General features: G+C 38.0%; 1 protein-coding gene across 1 annotated transcript in view; it reads right to left on the minus strand.

The window, feature by feature from the left end:
• Window positions 1-18,393, minus strand: part of CSMD3 (CUB and Sushi multiple domains 3) — a 1,274,540-nt gene that overhangs the window by 421,511 nt on the left and 834,636 nt on the right. The window lies entirely within an intron of this gene.

Raw genomic sequence — 18,393 nt, forward strand, 5'->3', positions numbered from 1 at the left:
CCCTACTACAATTTGGGCCTTCATTGATTCTGCCTCTTCCCTGATTTCCCATCCACTGATTTCTCTCTTGCTTCAGTCCAGCTGTCAGAATAATATCCTTCAAATTACAGTTTCATTATACCATCCCCTTCCCTAGACGTCTATTTTCATCCGTTTTCCTTTAACACCAGATTCAAATCCTCAGTTTACAATTTCAAGTATATAATTTTCTGCTTTTCTGTAAATTTATACACAATTGAAATCACAATGATAACATTGTAATTCCAGTAGGTACTGATTGGGTCTTTTGGGGTAAATACCTCATTTTGGAGACGAATAAACCCGGTCCAGAGAAAAGCAACTCCTCAAAGTACACTAGGCTTATTAAATCTTATTAATAAGTACTTATTAAAAGTACTTTCAAGTTATTTTTTTTTTACAAAACAGGACCTCAAAATTGGTCCTCTCCCATTATCTCCCAGTACTGGTAAATGAAATCACCAGCCACAGAGTTGCATAAACCAGGAAGCTAGAAGTAAGCATTTTCATTTTTCCTTAATCCTTACCATTTATTCTCATATCCAACCTATCCTCAATGTCTTGTTTTTTTCATCTGTATAGCTGCCATTTGAGTGTCAATTATCATAACAGGGTGCCTGGGTGGCTTAGTCAGTTGGGTGACTGTTGATTTCGGCTGAGGTTATGGTCTCAGGGTTTGTGACTTTGAGCCCCACCTTGAACTCTGTGCTGACAACAAGGATTCTCTCTCCCTCTCTCTCTGACCCTCCCCTGCTTGTGGTTTCTCTGTCTCAAAATAAATAAATAAACATTAAAAAAATTATCATATCATAATTTCATCTCTGCAGTACACCCTCATAACTAACCCTTCTAACTGGCCTTTTCATCTACATTAACTATCCTCTATGCTATAATCTCTATGCTATAACCAGAGTGGTGTTTTTAAACCTCAAATCTGACCACACCCTTCAATGGCTTCCATCCCTGTTGACACATAAGGCCCTGCCCATCTAGCTGTTCTTTATGCTCTCTAGCCTACACTCAACTTCTCTACTTTACTCTGCAGCCCAACTACCTTAACCTACTCCATACCTTCAGGACATACACACAGAAAACAAAAAATGGAGCAAAGAGTATTTGAATTACTAAAAATTATTCAGAAAGAAAAAAGATCAAATATATACTATTAGCTTTTCAACATATTAGAGAGCATTCCCAAAGACTTACTAGGTTATATTTTTATTTTCTCTTAAATAGTTCCATTTAAACTTTGTCCCATTTGTTTATATTTTTGTTGTTTACTTACTTTTTTGTTTTACCTTACAAAATTTCTAAAATCTATTGCTCCAGACACTATTTTTACTAGTTTTCATTTTTGAAATAATTTGATACAACCCAAAGAAAATAGGAAATATTTATAAATTGGCCTAGGAACGCAGCATTACTATAAATATCCATTTAAGAAAAGTATTTTTATGTGAAATTGCCAAAATTTGTTATTTGTATGCAAAAGAAAATCTTTCAGATAAAATTAGATTTTCTTCTGGGGTGCCTGGGTGGCTCAGTCGGTTAAGTGTCCAACTTGGCTCAGGTCATGATCTCGTGGTCTGTGGTTCGAGTCCTGCATCGAGCTCTGTGCTGACAGCTCACAGCCTGGAGCCTGCTTCGGTTCTGTGTCTCTCTCTCTCTCTCTCTCTCTCTCTCTCTCTCTCTCTCTGCCTTTTTTCCCACTTGTGCTCTGTCTCTCTCTCTCAAAAATAAACATTAAAAAAGATAGATTTTCTTCCTTAGTAGAATTTAATTTTGTTTCCTAAAAAGCTTTCAAAGGAGACCATTTCCATGAGGATTATTTACTCCTCTTTGTTACAATGACTCATAATTAGGTTTCCTGTAGGGTTATTTTGTATTTCAAAAATAAAATTATGTGCATAATAGCCACTTAAATTACCATATTTTAAAAGACAGAGTAAAGTATCTTAGTGAGAGAAGGTCCTAGAATTATGGAGAATTCCTGACAGAAATCCTAAATATGTCATGGACTCATATTGTTTTAGGCAAGGATTTGTGCACTTCAGTATAATCATCGTTAAAAGAGGCAATCAGTCATAAAATTAACAATTGAGTAATGGGCCATAAAGGATTAAAAAGTAAAATACTCAGAAGCATTTTAGCTGGTCCCTCTCTCCAAAGTATGAGGGAGGCAGTTAGGAGAGGGCTTTAAAGCAAAGGAGTAACATAAAAATGTGGTTACTGTCAGCTCCCTGAAAGGAATTTTCTGAATGATGACCCTGTTAAAAGGTATGTCTTCCGAAGCAGCCTGTCTCTCTTACACATAGGGTTGAACCTCCCCAAAATTATTATTCCAAAAGTATGGCAACAGACTCCCCGGGAAGGTATGAAACGCGAGAGAGAGACAGGTGCTCAGTGCAGATCAGTCAGGACCAGCCTCATGATCATAGTGACTAGCAGGCAGGTGGCAGGGGGATGTGCACAAGGAGAAGCCACAGTGTAGCCAGAGCAGCAGAGTATGGAGACGACAAAACGCAGGGAAAAATAAGGGAGATCAAGTATAGAGAAAAGAGATGTAGAAATCTACCTGAAACAGACAGAAGTATAGAATATAGGGAAAAAAGAGAGAGAGCATATGTGTGCATGTGAGGGAGTGGGAGCTTTGGAGCAAAGAGCTACTAATAATATTAGTAACAAAGATTTGAACTTGTAAAGAGAAACTTAACTGTAAAGGGGATAACCATACAGACCCAAAGGTAATAAGACAATGGCCTACACCTCATAAGTTTGCAATATCCATGCATAGCTTATATTAAATGAATAACTTTCTTCATATAGATTCACTTATATTTTAACTTAAATGACATTTTTAGACTTGCCCTGAAAAAAATATCCATGAAATCAGTTTTTAAGTGAAGCTTATAATTTTTTCCCCAAATATTTCCCAAAATATTATTCTGAAAATAAATATGTAGCTATTGATATGTACTAAATGCTTACACATTTAACAACTAAGATCAGATTATGTACCTCTGGGTATAAAGACAACACAATCTGAGACAGATTTCTGTAAAAAACAGTAACTAATCCTTGTCTGATATATACTGGAATATACACAAAGCAGGGAGATCAAGACCACACAAAGTATTTTGAAAGTCCCCTTCCTTTATTCACTCTTTCGTCATTTATGCATTCATATTTTAGTCATGCCAACAATTGTGTGCCAGGTATGTGTTTGTGTGGTATTCGTATTACTTGTACTAATTAAAATTTATTGAATAAACATCTAACATAACATAAACATACCGAATAACATTTATTGGGTGTGCCAGGAACTGCATGAAAAGTTTTTGAATTATTTTATATGCGGCTCAGAAAAATCTAGCCATATGTACTATTATTATAGGGGAAAAAAAGAAAGCTAGATGTGTATTTAAATAATTTGCATATGTGGGGTCAAGGCAGACCACCCCGAGAAGCCTCTTTGGCATACTGCTTATTTTGAATAAATGTTACTTAATAGACTGTCTGTTCAAGGACACTCAGACTCCTCTCTGTCCCCCTGAAAGCAAGAAATAAGTCTCCCACATGAAGAGTACCTTCCCTGTACCAGGAGGTAGAGAGACATCCTTATCACCAGAGATGGTAAATTTACAGCCAAGGAGGCTGTATAAATAACGCTTGCTAATTTACTACCCCGGTCTAAATTCTGTTTAGAATTTCCTACCAACTGAAGCTCCCAAAGTTTTCTTTGTCCTGCCGAGTCCTCAGAGATTCATTGTCTCTTTGTAGAAAAAGTATATAAACTACCTGCCTTGATCATTTCTTTAGGTTTCAATTTCATTACTTGGCCTCCTTGCACATGTAATAAAACTTTTTTTTTCCTCCTGTTAATCTGTCTCATGTAAATGTAATTCTTAGTCCAGTTGGGAAATTAATGGGTAGAGAAGAATTTTCTTTCCCTTTACATCTCAGCCAGCAAGGATTTGAACAGAGGCAATTTGCCTTCCTCACACTTCTCACATGCAAAACACAGAAACATAAAGTAAGCATGTCATAAACTCTATAAAACAAGATATGTTCATGGGGCAGGGGTCTGGAAAAGGGAATGAATTAAGTCCTCAAAGAAGAGAATCTGCTTAATTTGAGCCTTCAAGGATGAGTCAGGTTCATCAGGAGGAAAGAGAGAGATAGGCATAACAATGTTTCCAAAAGAGTAGAAAGTTAGGTTAGCACAATATTTAGCAATGCCAGTATCTTTCTTAGGGAACCAAGAAGTGATGGGACATTAAAGGGAAAAAAAAGGTAGAAAAAAACCTGGGAAGCTATATTATGGAAAGTCAACCACAGGCAATTGAAAAATTATAGACAAAGGATATATATATATATACATATATATATATATATATATATATATATATATATATATATACACACACACAAAGAAAAAGATTTTCATTTAAGTGGCAATTGCATGTAAAGTGGACTAAGGGCAATACATATGGAGTTGATGAGATCATATACTATTATGCAGAGAAGGTATCATCAGACGCTGAGATATGATGGTAATAGGAAAGTACTGACTGCAAGAGATATTTAGGAGGTAGACTCAAAAGCATTTATTAATTACATGCAATGAGTGAGCAAGAAGAAATCTCAACTGGTCATTGGGCCCCTGGCTTGTAATGGATGGATGGTGATTCCACTCCCATAATGGGGAGCACAAAACAGGATGGAATCTTACATAGAAAGATAATAAGATTTGATGCTGAGGCTAAAAGGTTTGTGAAATATCACAAGAAAAAATAGAAAATAGAAACTGGAGATCTTGTCTATATTGGGCATCATTTTCAACACAGACTAATGCTAAAGCTTTAATGCAGGTAGAAGATAAAGGTGAACGGGTAGAGGGAAGAAAATTAAAAGGCGGTTTAAGATGCAACCTTTTGAAAAAAAATAGTTTAATTTAATCAAATCAAGTAGGTATTGACCGATACTCAATATTATATCACTGCATTTTGGCAAAGGCTGGGATGGACTATTTCTGCTTGGGTCATTCTCTCCTTTAACTGTTTAGATTAAGATATCTGTAGCTGGTAAAATAAATAAACACCTAGATTTTAATAGCTTAACAAAATAGTTTATTTCTCACCTGACCAAAATGGCCTTCAAATTGACAAAACTTTAGACAGACTTAAGACTCCAGATGACTCACCTAACTTCCTTCAGTACTTTTCCACTAGCCCACCTCAGCCCTTAAACCATCCCTCAGTGCAACTGAGTTCAATTTCTATTGCAATAGTCTTGAATAAAGTCATACATCCTCCTTGCCTCTAACTCTGGTGAAATATTTCTTTGACACAATCATGTGGCAGTATAATGAGATCACTCTACTAGCAAGATAGTCTTCCCCCCCGACCAAACTCTCATGACACAGGACGAGAAAGGGTTGGCCTCTTTCAATGTGTGACTTCCTAGACTGCCTTGCAGGTTATTTCCATTTCAGTTGGCCGGAAAGGAAACAGAGCGTAGAAGACCATTCTGTGCATGCTTTTTATGAACCATGGCCTACACGTTATTTATACTACTTCTGCTTACTCACACGGTCATATCTAACTGCAAAGGAAGCTGTGAGAAGTCCTTCAGCTGGGTAACTGTTTCCCCATCTACAATTCTATATAACGAACAGGGTAACACAGCTTAAAGATGAACAGCTACATATTTCTGCCATACCAACTAAGAGAGACATGTGTTCCAGTTTGGAGTATGTTTTTATATACGTTACTTAATTTGATTCTTTAATAATCTTGTAGCATAAAAATGCTGGTTTCTTTCCTTTGCCAGTTTTGCAGATGAGGAAAAAAGCATAAACACAACTTCACAAGAAACACAGACCTGGGTAGTGGCAGAGGTGAGATTCGAATTTGAATCTTAAAATTCCAAATAAGGCACTATTTCCAAGATAGATGTATTGGATTCCTTTTTATAAGAGACATTTAATTAAACATACCTTATTCTCTTTAAGGTAGATTTGATGAAGACAAAGATGGATGGTTAGGGGGAAAGAATATTCAACCCAAAGATTTTTTAATACAAATGTGAAATTCTAGCAACACCATTTAAAAAAAATGTTTATTTATTTACATTTATTTATTTACAGAGAGAGAGAGAAAGAGGCAGAGAGAGAGGGAGAGAGAGAATCCCAACCAGGCTTTACATTGTCAGCTCAGAGCCTGATTTGTTTAGTTTCTGCTATATATAAGATATTGTGCCAGGTGCTAAAATTAAAAAACATATTCATGTGATATTTCCTCTGCCCTCAAGAGACACACACTCTATAAAGAAGACAGACACAGCTAATATGCAGTACCAAGTACATGCTTAAGCTGGGTAGACAGTCTAGCAACACAGGCAGGGTCAGATAACATCCTAAGGACATTAAATGGAAAGAATTCTTAAAGGCAATTTTGTCAGAAGTGAATTTAGATTGAAGGAGAAGGAGAAGACAGAGGAAGAGGAGGAGGAGGAAGAGAGGGGGGAGGAGGAGGAGGAGGAGGAAGAGGAGGAGGAGGAGGTGGAGGAGGAGGAGAACAAGAAGAACAAGAACAAGAAGAACAAGAATAGAAGATAGGGAGAGTTGGACAGAAAGAGCAGAGTTAGGAAGTGAGAAATACTAATGTGTATGAGGGAGAGTCCAATAGTTCTGTGTGTCTGAAGCTTACACTTTTTGGAGGAAGAAGGAGAAGACGTCATGGTTTTATGCAGTGGTTACTCCTTTTGAAGCCTTTCCAACCTTAGTGGGCACCTCGGGAACTTGTTAAATGCATATTTCCAGAATACACTTCTAGTAATTATAGGGTGGGATCCAGAAAGCTCCATTGTGAACATGATCCTCCCCCCACCCTGTCTTCACAGGCCATTTTGCTGCTGTTAGCCCATAGACCACTGACCAAATCTAAGATATGACTGGTCTGTAGCATCAAGATTCTCCTGGATAATGTCTCAGGTTCCTGAGATAAAGAGGTGTTTTGCATCTGTTAGTGAAATACAGATTGTTGCCTCTAAGCCCCCTTGTCTTTGGCAATAAAAACAGGGCATGCATGACCAATATAAAGTAGGCATAGTTCATTTATCTACTTTTATTTCTCTAAGGTCTGAAGAAAGTCTGTTATAAATAATTTGCGTTGGAGTGCTGACTCATTTCTGTGTTGCTTTAAGTAGAACGGACAAATTCAAAATAGCCAGTATGTTTTAAGACCTGTATGAAAGAGTCAAAAGTGCCTCAGCCTACATTCAGATAAAATTCAGATAATGTTTAGTGTTCCACAGCAGGAGACGCTCTTTCATCTGAGAAGCAGCAGTTAGGTGCTCACAAGGGATTTGTGGATGGGAAGAGATGGCTTTGATCTCAGGGGTTTGGCTATAAGTGAAATTACAAAGTGAGTATTCTAACATTTGGTCTGAGAGATAGCCTTTCTGTGGAGCTGTGCATGATAAAATCTAGGTACCACATCCAGGTTATCAAACACTGATGTTTCCATCCTTCTCCCTATCCTACCTGGCTTTAGGGATATAGGTATGGGAAGTAATCACTGACTCTCTTCAACCTCAGAGTGGTTGGGTATTGTTTCAAAGAAAATAATGAGAAACATGTTGGGTCTGAATTTAGGATAAAAAGAGAAACCAGAAACACACAAATTAAAGGGCCAGGGTTACAGAGAAACAGGCACAGCTCTGCACCTTCTTCCATTGCCCCTTTATCCCTTCTCTCAGACTCATCCCCCTCTCCCCCGCCCCAACAGTGGGAGCAAAACCTTGCAGATTGTTAGTACTTCCATTTCCCTAGGGTAGCTCTCCAGGAGGATGGAATTTAATACTACATAAACACGTAATTAAAAGTGGGGTTTATTTTTAGATGTACACACATTCTCTCAATGAGAACCACAAATAAATTCTGATCTATGCCTTGGATTGTCACTCTCATTGCTCCCTCAAAAGAAGTCCCTCCAAAGAGAATGCAATATCTGTGAATGAGAAGGGTTTCCTTTCATTTGAAGCTAATTGAGTTCAAGAGAAAAAACTCTTATACTCAAAGGGAAAGTTCATCAGGCATGTGGATTCAGCCTTTTCTCCCAAAAGTTCTTCAAGGACTTCCATCCCGTCCTATTCACTGAAAGAATTCTCTCAGATAACCCATTAGAGAGTAAGAATGAGAATAAGCCATAGTGATGCAGAAAGTTCTCCTCTGAGGGCAAGGAAGTTCTTGCTTGAGCAAACATTTTATGGTGCATTCTGAAATTGATGGAACAAAACCAGAAATGGTCTCTTTCCTTTTTTCCTTTCTTTCCTTTCTTCTCCTTTCCTTCCTTCCTTCCTTCCTTCCTTCCTTCCTTCCTTCCTTCCTTCCTTCCTTCCTTCTTCCTTCCTTCCTTCTTCCTTCCTTCCTTCCTTCCTTCCTTCCTTCCTTCCTTCCTTCTGCTGCTTTCAAGCATGCACTGGCAAATCTCCATCTCCTTAAAAAAATGTTGGACAGATCCTCTAATATTCTCATCACTTTCAGTATTAAAAAACTTGGTCTAGCCCAGTGGAAAATTCTTATCTTATTCTCTCCACCCATCCATCCAAGGTCCATCCTTGATGGCCATAGAGGCTTGGAAGATGGGGAGAAGGGTGCTGATGGAGAATCAGAACTTGCTGATTCACTCCTCCATTCACTTCAGCACTTGGAATAGTCTCCCCCCTTGTCTTGACTCCTTCCTCTTCCTTTTAGGTTCTTTTCCTTGTTATGTGTCAGGACTAGGACAGGACAGATTGTGCTGTCAGTCTTTCCTGGCTATGGCTGTTTTCCTCATTACCCCTGACTGTTCCCTGATGCCTTTATTTGTCAGATATGGAAAATATTTGTTCTCCATGAGAATAAATGTGTCCTTTGAAAAGACCAAGAGTGGGGAAGGTGGCTTCTTATAGGAGGAGCTCAACTTTCTCCAGTAACTTCCTTGCTCCTACCCCTGGCAGTATACCCTATGGTTTCAGGCTGTTGAGTTTCCTACAGTTGGTGGCCAAGCTTGGGTACCTTCTTTAGTATTCATTTAATGCATAGGAAATGCATATCACTGACTTGCCAAATTGTTTGAACTAGACAGCTTTCTTCATCTTCAGTCTGTCAGCTTTCACCACTTTTCCTCCTCTTGTTCAATCAGCACAGAAGACAGATCAGCAAGTACTACATTGTATAATCAGATATCCACCTGGGGATTCTTGTTTCTCATTCTCCCAGGCAACTCCATTCTCTATGAGGGATTCTTCTAAAGCCCTTCCCTTCAACTTGGATTGAGAAGAAAAAGACTAGCATCCTCCTTCCTATAGGGAGATAAATGAAAAACTGAACAACTTTTGACTTCAACAGTTTCAGATAGATTGACAGATAGATGGATAGATCTAGATCTTGATCTGCCTTGCTTTCTTTTTGCTGCTTATATAAATTGGGAGTGGGGTGCCTGAAGTTATGATTAAGAGAGATGAGTTAGTTAGAACACACTTAACTAGCCATGAAGGGGGTATCTGGACTTCAATTTATTATTATCTTTATGATTTTTTTTTATAGAATGGGTATTGAAACTTTTTTCTCCTTGGTTGAGCATCTAGGTGGCCAATTCCAAAGCTATAGAAAAATTTGCTTCTATACCTTGTTTGCCATACATTTTGCTCCTAATGTTTTTTCTTGTCAGGGAGGCTACAATGGCAATAATATTAAATATTATGAATCTTCACAAGGAAGAGGTGACTTCTCTTTCGCTTAGTCTTAACTTGGTGTCTTAATTAAATCAACAGCTTTGAGCCAATAGCAACTCATCTGACTCTTCCAATGTATTTCATTAAATGTAATCCTCTTTATCTATAAAGCAGTCCAATGAATGTATTACATCCTAATTATATTCAAGAACATGACCATGTAATCCAGAAGGCCAATATTCTATTTCCATTTTTGTTGAGGGGATTGCTTTAGATCAAAGAAGCTATTGTTAGCTAGCTACAGCTCAGAGAGCAAGGGAGACATAATCCAGGTAAAAATGAGGAGAAATGCAGATAGTGTGTATGCATCAGAACCCTTCTGAGTCTCAGTGGAGAAATGACTATGAAGAAATTAATCAGTGAGCATAGATGAATTGGGCAACAAATCATTTCTACAGAACTGAATAGGAACAAGGGAAGAAGCCCAGTTAGGGACTTATTGTAGCAATTTGGGCCAGAGATGATGGTTGCTGGGACCAGGATGTCAGCAGTGGAATAAGTAAGAACTAGATGAGTTTTGAATATATTTCAAAGGTACAGCTAACAGATTTTTCTGATGGATTATGTATGGCTGTAATAGAAAGAAAGGAGTCAGAAATTACTCCAAGAAGTTTGGCTTAAATTACTGGAAGAATGGAGTGCTATTAATGATGATGGGGAAAGTCTGTGACAGTAGCAGGTTTGGAGTGACAGGGGGAGATCAGATCAGTTTTGGACAGGTTAAGTTTGAGATGCCTATTAAACATCTACATGGAGATGTTGAGTAGGAAGTTGAATATATGAGTCTGGACTTCAGGGCAAAGAACTAGGCTGGTGATGTAAATTTGAGAGACATCAGCACATAGATATTATTTAAAGTTAGAGACTGGTTGACAGTTACCCATAGAGTGAATGGAAACAGAGAGGGGAAAATATTCAAGACCTAGCTCTGAAACAAACAGAGATCATCAGGATGAGGAGAAACCAGGAAGAGAGACTAAAATGAGCCTGAGTAGTATATTTAATAAAATGAAACTCAAAAAATATATAAATTTTAGATTGTCTAACTTATTTTACCATGAACAGTTAAATAATTATAACTCTAAAGTATTAAGAAACATCTGATTTTAAAAAGTAAATGGTTATGTACTTCAGATTTTATAACAAAATAATGAATACATTTTAACCCAACTCTCATTTTTGGTCTGTAAATAAATCCTTCTCATCTTTCAGTCTACCTGAGTTGAGTTCAGTAGCTTTAAAAAATGACATTCACCAATGAATAATAAATCCTCATACTCAGGAACAGTTTCCTTCTATGACTGCAACAAAGATAGGAGACTTAATTTATGTCCAACTCTCTTGATTTTTAAAACAGGAAACTCTAGATGACATAGTGTTCACTACTTGACACCTAGAAAGAGAACTTTCTTGTTTTATTCTGTCTTATGGCATGGTATCTTTTTCAAGTTCTTTTGGGATTTGTTGGCTGGTTTATTACTGGCAAATACAGAATCAGGCATTCATAAAGTAGAAATGCGACCCAGAGAATAGCTTGAAAAGATATGCCAAAAACTTGATCGTTCTCCTCTTTTATTTTTTTAAACTCATGCATAATTTCTTATAATGAGATATAATGCATTTACCAACCTTCCAAGGAGATAGAATCTCAACTGAAACTATTAGAACAGGCTGAACTTTCTTGGGGACACAGTAGAGTGGAATGAGTAGGTCTCGTGTTAATCTAAGGGTTGAATGTGGAGGAGAGGGACTAAATACATGGAAGCAAGGGCATGGGGCTGAGACAGGGAAAACAGGAAGGGAGAGAACAGCTTAGTGATGATAGGACTGTATGTAAGCATGAGAGAGAGAGAGAGATAGGATGATGATGGTGATGATGATTATGAATACAATGACAATGATGATTATGAAGATGATTTTTACATGTAACAGTTACCCTGAATGGGAGGATGGGGGAAGAGACAGCTCAAGAAGGTATTTGGGAAGCTTTCTATTTACTGTACTGCATAAAACTTTCATATCTTAACTCTTAAAGAAAAACAAAGCAAACATGTCTGTTTTTTATTAATGCTTCCTGAATAACTAGGACACTTCCTGAGTCTCCTTGAATCAAATCATACCACATAATTGAGCCATACCAGCAGCTAAACTATTAGAAAAAAATATATATAGGGCCAAATGATGAAAGATAATCGCGCTGAGCAGAATATCAATGCAAAGTCAGAAGGAGATTATAGAGACTACTCTAGATTGAAATGACAATCCAGGAGAGACTGCTTAGTTCAGAATAGGGTGTTCCAGCCTAGACTCTGGTTGAGGATCACATTTGAGCAGTGTTACACAAATTCACAAAAAGGAGGTAGTCAAAAGACTTTTTCATGATATCACTATCTGGAAAATGGTTCTTAGGTAAGTCCAAAGGACACCCAATTTTTTGAGACACCGGAGTGCTTTCTCAAAATGGAGAGGTTGGTATATGTCTCCTGACCTGCTCCATTGACCTTGCATACTCCCAAAGGATTGATTGCTACTGCTGGATCTCAAATTAAAGTGACCTTGGTAATCACTAGTTCAAGCCATTTCCCTCTTGGAAAATGCCCTTTTCTAATGTGCATGAAGGAACTGTCAGGACTAATGGGAACACTGTCATCAGTTGTCAATGATATCATTCTTGTATTATTCATTATTGTTATTATTGATGTTAAAAAGAGAAATGCTTATTTGTAACCATGCCTCTATAAAAAGCGAGAAATCACACCTCCCTCTTAGGAGGGCAGCGTGTTCTATTTAGCCCATCTAATCTGTTTCTGTTATTGCCTTGCTCCTGTAAGCATTTGAGGTTTTGACTCCTGATCTATAGCACTGGGTATTAGGTACTATTTGTGAACTCAGATCCATCAAAACCTCCATCTAATGGCAGTCAGCCTCACCACCCTAGAGGACATGAATATCCAAATGAATTTGAGCTGTGTTCAAATGCTGGAACGTCATATGCTGGGTATGTGGTAACCTCATATAAACAGTTAAAAGTAAGACTTCCACTAGGAAAAGGTATGAACAGATGGGAGGATCAGAAGCACCTGTAACAAGTACATGTCAGAGTTGATTTATAGCCAGTTTACCAAGTAAGCATATATTTAAACCCCACTACAAAGAGACTTATGAATCTGGTGAAGGAAATCAAAGCTAAGAAAAAAATAAGTTAATTATGGCTATACTTTAGAAGGATGAACTCAGACTAATAGAGTTTAACCTAAAAATGGTAAAGATAGACACTGAGGAAAGAAGGCCAAATAATGATGCTCAGATCATTTAAGGTATGGAAAATATATGTCTTAGCCTTTTAGAGCTGGCATTTGGACAGGCAGATTATGGTGGTCAGAGACTAGTGAGTTTCCCAAAGCCCAACAAAGGAAACCTCTCTGAGTCAAATATTATACCTTGAATTTTGTCTTCTGTATAGCAGTATTCATTATAAGGAACATTCCAGAACTAGTAATGTGATTTTACTGAGAAAAAGACTCTCCTGCTTGGTATTATGAAGGAAATCTAGTTGCATATTATTCCCTTGAGAAAAACAATTAAGTGAAAGCAACATCTTACCCATATTTCAGAAGATACATTCATACGCACAGGTGAAGAGAGAAATAAACCCAAATACAGTAATAGAGTGCTCCTTTCCCCCATTTTCCAAATTTCCAAGCACCTAGGCTTGTAGAAGAGACTTTGAAGTAAATGTGGTGAGTCTCACAATGCCCTCAGAGGCCCCTGAGAAAAATTCTGATCATATTAGGAGAAAGAAAAAGGGTGTGGAAAGAAGAAAACCCAAGGGAAAAATATTCTAAAGAGAAAACTGAACTTCCTGAGGGCTGAATTTTAGTGAGGAGGCTCACAGGTGCCCAACAGGGGTTTGGGCTGTGCAGAAAAAAAAAATGAATGTGAGAGCAGAGGGGTCTTGAGGGGACCACAGGGCAAAAGAGGGAGGGTGTTTATGTAGCTGCTCTGAGGGGAAACTTTGGTGAAGACAGAAGAGGAGGATTTTTAGGAAGCTTTCATGGCATATCGTGAAAAGCCTATGGCAGCCCATTAAAGTAGACCTATGATAATCGTCTACACTATTCATGGGCTGTAGGTAGATCTTTGAAGGAGACACCATGCAGAGACTGGCCCTAGATACAGCCAGTTATATTCAGGCTACAGTCTTAACGTATAAATGAAGAAGTCATTGATCGTCACTAAACTGAGTTAGGTGAACAGTTTGTAGAATTCAAAGTGATTTTGAATCAATGCTGATTACAATAATTAATGTGTTTTGTTTTCCATTAGCAAAACTGAAAGATCATAAAGCTTTAGAATGTCTGTAATCTCTCTTTCTCATGAGGGAATTTCGTCAACCCATTCTAGAGAAAAAGGTTCAAATTTTCACAAAGATAGCCTAAATCTATCCTTAGTTAATGCATCAGTGGTGAACTTCGGGTCAGTGAATAAAATGTATAACCCAATTCTGTTCCACAATTGTATTTAAGCTCCCTGAAATGAATCCAAGTTCAGCTGTGGGATCATAGAACTGCAACAAATTATGATCTCATGTCTCTCTTTCCTCTCACTAATCCCTATTCAAGGACTAGGACTGATAAAACATTTCCTTTCACTTTTTTCAACAATGTTCCACAGTTTTAGAGTTGAAGACTGGTTGTCATTGATTACTAATTTACCAAATGCCTAAACTTCTAGATAATTGCAATAGACGGGGTTGGGGGGCGGGGGGCAGCGGTGGTAATGGAGGGAGAGGGCAATCTTTTTTTTTAATTTTTTTTTTCAACGTTTATTTATTTTTGGGACAGACAGAGACAGAGCATGAACGGGGGAGGGACAGAGAGAGAGGGAGACACAGAATCGGAAACAGGCTCCAGGCTCTGAGCCATCAGCCCAGAGCCTGACGCGGGGCTCGAACTCCCGGACCGCGAGATCGTGACCTGGCTGAAGTCGGCCGCTTAACCGACTGCGCCACCCAGGCGCCCCAGAGAGGGCAATCTTTAAAGAGGTTGAAACTCTGGGTTTTATTATCAAAACATTTTATACTGACTTCCTTTGCTCTATAAATTCTGATTGAAACAAGCAACTTCCTACTTCCTAATTTTAACACATAGCAATCCAAACATTTTAAGCAACTTTCAACAACGCATTTAATTTTGGAATTCTGAGAGAATAAAATGTAAAGAATTATTTGTATTTATCAAAACATACACAAGTATGTATTTCACCTATATAAAATATTTAATATGATGACAAAAAAGTTTCAGCTAAAATAGCAAGCATATATTGAAGACTGTGATCATGCCCCAAAAGATAAATTGCAATAAATAATAAGCAAAACTTCTGTGTCAAAATACAGGTCTAAAGGACAAAGAAGTTGGGCAGAGAGGGCTCCCAGACATAGTTTTGTGCATCAGTGGGAGCGGCTGAGTGGTAGAACCACCACCACGATGAAAACACATTAGGAGAGAAAAAGAATGAGCTTTCCTCGGCTAGTCTCAGGCTTTGGTTGTTCACAGCTAAGTGGAATTGAGGCAAAACTAAAACTAAAGGAAATCTTTACAAACCTTAGAGTCTCAGAAATTACACCCACCAGAGTTAGTTATACAGCAGTTGACAGCAGTCTGCTTTATTGGGTGGAAACTGCCTCACAACATGGCCCTGGGATATGGCAGGTAACCTGGCCCAGTGCCACGGTAAGATCGCTTTCAGCCCACTCTGACTCTACCTTCCCTGTCTCCAACTTGAGTGTTAGTCATGTTTCCACTGTGGGATAAAATCCAGAAACTGGCAAAGTGAGCCGAGTGTCTGTAATTTCACTCATACACACAGAAAAAAAATACTCTCCTTCGGGAATTCCACAAAGCTCTTTTAGGATGTCACAAGGGCCTCCTGGCCTGTGCCAAATTAGAGTTCAGAATATTTGTTTCACTCGTGTTTAAAGGTTAAATACCATTCATTTTTCACAGTGAAAAATCTCGCTAAAATTGTTCTCTCAAATGAAACAGTGATTCATAAAAAGATTTGTTGGTGTCAAGCTCGTTATTTTTACTCCCCGTTCAGCTAGGAAACAAGTAGCTTCTCAACCAACACCCAAGTGAGGCAGTTGAGGCTCTAACCAGACTCAACAGTTACCCAGAGGTGGTCTCTGTTTCTGTCCACTGGCCTGTATACAACTCCTCGGGCAGAGAAGGGAGAGGCTCTGATCATATCACTTCTGAGCTAAAGTGGCTTCCCTCTGGCCACAGGATAATTTTAATCCATCCAGGATTGTTTGCAAAGCCTGGCATGCTTGGCACCCCTCTTATTATCATCAAACCCTGAGCCTCTATCCTCCACTCCAGTACATTGAATCAGTGGCATTCCTTCGGCCTGAACCCATTTTTTTCTTCCATCTCCTACTTTTCCTTCAAATACTAGTGTAGGCTTTTCTGATTGATTCCTCAAGTTTGGATCAGCAACTGTTCAGGAATGAATGTGCTCAAGGGCAAAGTATAATGGGAAAAAATGAACATTACTTTCTGTTTTTCTTTTTTTATTTCAGCCTTTTATTGGGCAATCCTGTCATGTTGTTTGAAAACACAATAGCACAATCATAACCATCGCGAAGGTAGCCCCGACTAAACTCATAACCTTTGAGGTTTGGAAAAGAACCGTGAAGTCATCTAGTTCAGTCCCTAATATTACAAATGAGAAAGTGATTAGAAGAGGAAGGTGGTGCTAATTGAAGGGGCGAATAGGAAAGCATAATTGCATGGTCTGAAGTAGTTCATCACGAGACATTATGAAAATGTTCAACTCAATGAATGGCAGCATTTGTAGGTAATGGCTGTATTAGTCAATGAAGTCTGCTATACTTCTGAAAATTATACATTAAATATTCTCAATTTAACAGCCAGAAATTGAAAAAGAAAAAAATAAAATTTCATTGTCAGTTTGGACACACGTAAGAAGAAAAATTAGGAGAGCAAGAAAAAGAAGTAATTATTTAAAAATTATCACCTAATCATTACATGGTGATCTGCAAAAAAGTGTTTCCTGGCTCTAGTTAATCTGTTCCTTAGTAAAAGTTCTTCTATATCATTTTTTAAAAATATTTATTTATTTATTTATTTATGAGAGTGTGAGCGCGGGGGGGGGGGGGGGGGGGAGAGAGAGAGAGAGAGAGAGAGAGAGAGAGAGAGAGAGAGAATTCCAAGCAGACTGCACTCTCAGCACAGAACTGGACACGGGGCTTGATCTCACAACTGTGAGATCATGATCTGAGCTGACATCAAGAGTCGGACACTCAATGGACTGAGCCACCCAGGTGTCCCCTTCTACATCTTTTTAAATAAAACAGATATGTAACCTTTGGTACTGGAGTGGAAGGAGAAAAGAAGAATGTTAATCCCAATGTGAAATTCTAAATGAAGCTCCACACCTCATATACACAACCTATAGATTCTAAATCGACACACTATAGGGGTGCCTAGATGGCTCAGTCAGGTAAGCATCCAACTTTGACCTAGGTCATGATCTTGTGGTTTGTGAGTTCCAGCCCCGTGACGGGCTCTGTGCTGACAGCTCGGAGCCTGGAGCCTGCTTCAGATTCTGTGTCTTCTTCTCTCTCTGCTCCTCCCCTGCTCATGCTCTGTCTCTCTGTCTCTCAAAAATATATAAATGTACAAAAAAAATTGTTTAATAAATAATTTGACAACTATACTTGGTATATTTTATTTTTAAGTAGGATCATCCTTCCTTCTTGCCAATATAATTAGTGACTTTAGATAAGTGTATATATTCAAAGATGTAAACTTTCAAACGTTGCATACACACACGCATACATTACGCACATACATTTCTTTGAATTTTCTTGACTATATCTTATTGAGTAAATCAAAATTGAAAAAAAATGTTTAGTGAACTATGCTGACAAAAAGTACACATTTTAAATAATGGCTGCTTTAGCATAAATTTATTTATTGCAAATAATAATTGTTAACACATTTTTGAAGATTTAATATCGATACCATAAATAGTTAAAATACCAAGAAAAAAGATGACTAGAAACTAGAAAGTGTACTAAACTGTAACTCTGAAGTACACTAAAGAGAATTTGCACATGCAACCAATATTTACCATTTATTAATGTATACCTTTTATTAAGAGTTCTTTTTAAAGGGGACTTTTTAAAAGGTTTCTAAGCAATTATTTTAACATGAAAAACTAAAAGTGTAATTTGTTTAACACATATACCTAATGTATATATGCATATATGGTTAAATACAGTTTCCAGTGCACAATGATGATGGTATAATAGAAGAAAATAGGATTCAGTAGGAAGAGAGGGAAAGATTAGGGCCTGAGGTCCCTGGTTGGGGAAAAACACCTATTTTGTAACAATGTTGGGAGTATCTGACCACAGCAAACCCCCCCAGGCCTAAGGTTCTTCTTAAGAACATAACAGACCCCACCTACTTCCTCTCGGGTTTCTCTCAGGAATTTGACAAAAGACCGAAGTATGGCCATAGACCACCCTCACACAATGGAAATGAGCCAATCAGGAATGGACAACCC

The sequence above is a fragment of the Prionailurus bengalensis genome, chromosome F2 (genome assembly GCF_016509475.1).
Source record: "Prionailurus bengalensis isolate Pbe53 chromosome F2, Fcat_Pben_1.1_paternal_pri, whole genome shotgun sequence".
Classification (NCBI taxonomy): Eukaryota; Metazoa; Chordata; class Mammalia; order Carnivora; family Felidae; genus Prionailurus; species Prionailurus bengalensis.